Source organism: Ceratotherium simum, chromosome 6, assembly GCF_057802395.1.
Source record: "Ceratotherium simum simum isolate JZ-2026a chromosome 6, ASM5780239v1, whole genome shotgun sequence".
NCBI lineage: Eukaryota > Metazoa > Chordata > Mammalia > Perissodactyla > Rhinocerotidae > Ceratotherium > Ceratotherium simum.
Genome location: NC_141905.1, coordinates 33,290,470 through 33,292,823, shown reverse-complemented (window position 1 = coordinate 33,292,823; position 2,354 = coordinate 33,290,470). Strand labels below are relative to the sequence as shown.

Below are 2,354 nucleotides of genomic sequence, written 5' to 3'. Positions count from 1 at the left end.
GGTACTCTTGAACCAGATCATTTACAGGCCAGATGGAAATGAGAGCCCACTGCTGGTGATAACCCCTGGCATGTGGTATCTCACTAGTAAGGACTGAGATGAAGTACAGGTGAAAGAACTGATTGTGAGCATCTTTTCCCAATTCTGCATTCAGTGACATCATGCAGGTAATTTAAAAATGGCCATGGTCAGGCCGAGCCGGGCGGCGGCGGCGGCGGCGGGAGGCCACAGCGCGCGGGGGTCTCCCGCGGACCCTCGGCCTCGCCGGGAGCTCGCGCCCTCGCCCCGCCGAGCTCCCACCCCCCCCCACCCCCACCACCGCTTTTTTCCGAAGGCGCTGGGCGGCGCCACCCTCCGGCCGGAGCCCGGCACTGCACAACCCCCTCCGACTTGCAATGTTCCACACTCCCCGGCCAGAGCCTCCTGGGCTTCTCCCCCCCTCCCCCCCCGCCAGCTGCCTCCATTTCCTTAAGGAAGGGGTGTTTTCTCTCTCCCTCCCCCACAGCGTAGCGGCGCGCGAGCGGGCCGGGCGGGCGGCCGAGTTTTTCAAGAAATAACTTCACCAAGATGTCCAGTGATAGGCAGAGGTCCGATGATGAGAGCCCCAGCACGAGCCATGGTAGTTCAGATGCGGACCAGCGAGACCCAGCCGCTCCAGAGCCTGAAGGACAAGAAGAAAGAAAACCTTCTGCCACCCAGCAGAAGAAAAACACCAAACTCTCTAGCAAAACCACTGCTAAGTTATCCACTAGTGTTAAAAGAATTCAGAAGGAGCTAGCTGAAATAACTCTTGATCCTCCTCCTAACTGCAGTGCTGGGCCTAAAGGAGATAACATTGATGAATGGAGATCAACTATACTTGGTCCACCAGGTTCTGTATATGAAGGTGGTGTGTTTTTTCTGGATATCACATTTTCATCCGATTATCCATTTAAGCCACCAAAGGTTACTTTCCGCACCAGGATCTATCACTGCAACATCAACAGTCAGGGAGTCATCTGTCTGGACATCCTTAAAGACAACTGGAGTCCTGCTTTGACTATTTCAAAGGTTTTGCTGTCGATTTGTTCTCTTTTGACAGACTGCAATCCTGCGGATCCTCTGGTTGGAAGCATAGCCACTCAGTATTTGACCAACAGAGCAGAACATGACAGGATAGCCAGACAGTGGACCAAGAGATACGTATGCAACATAATTCACATAATTTGCATGCAGTGTGAAGCAGCTGAAGGCATCTTCTCACTGTGCTGCAAATCTTTATAGCCTTGACAATACGGACTTCTGTGTATATGTTATACTGATTCTACTCTCTGCTTTTATCCTTTGGAGACTGGGAGAGTCCCCAAAAAGGTAAATGTTATCAAGAGTAGAAGTTTGTAGCTGTATATTAGTTATGTTTAAAACGCCTACTTGCAAGTCTTGCTTCTTTGGGATATCAAAATGTATTTTGTGATGTACTAAGGATACTGGTCCTGAAGTCTACCAAATATTATAGTGCATTTTAGCCTAATTCATTATCTGTATGAAGTTATAAAAGTAGCCGTAGATGACTAGGAATTATGTCATTTGTATTAAACCCAGATCTATTTCTGAGTATGTGGTTCATGCTGTTGTGAAAAATGTTTTACCTTTTACCTTTGTCAGTTTGTAATGAGAGGATTTCCTTTTACCCTTTGTAGCTCAGAGAGCACCTGATGTATCATCTTAAACACAATAAACATGCTCCTGAAGGCATAAAAAAAATAAAAATAAAAATGGCCATGGTCAGGAGTATTTACACCACAAAAATTGGCAAACACTACAAATCAGGTCTTCCTCATCTCCCAGCATTCTATTGAGAGGCCTAGATGGTTGGGAAGGGGCTACGAGACTCTTTCCTGTATAGAATTTCGGCCAACACTCTAGTTTTCAGCCTCCTTCTTCCCATTTTTAGAGGTACCTGGTACCTTTTCCCATTTTCAGAGGTACATGGTACCTTTTCCACATTTTATGCCACAAATTACCAAATCCCAAGGCTATTCCTGGTCCTGGCATAAATCAGCACTTTCCACTTTGGTCAGCCCTTATCCAAATACAGGAAGTCTATTTTTAGAATTAGAAAAATCTTTTAATAGTGAGGTTTGGGAAAGTTTCTCAATACATGTTTATTGCAGTTCACCAGTGCTCAGGTAAGGATTCCATAAACATAAAGAAGTAATACATATCAGCCATATTCTATTTTTTTTAATTATATCATTTGTACTCCCACTACAATTTATTTTCAACTTTTTGCTTTCTCAGGGTACACATTATTTGATAAGACAATGGATTTACAGTCTCTGCATGAGTCATTTTGCTATATAGTCACCTAAGAG

The 2,354-nt window shown here is 45.2% G+C and overlaps 1 pseudogene; it reads left to right on the top strand.

The window, feature by feature from the left end:
* The first annotated feature begins 478 nt into the window (after nt 1-478).
* On the top strand, nt 479-1,151 carry LOC101394055 (ubiquitin-conjugating enzyme E2 E3 pseudogene; annotated as a pseudogene).
* The last annotated feature ends 1,203 nt before the right edge of the window (nt 1,152-2,354 follow it).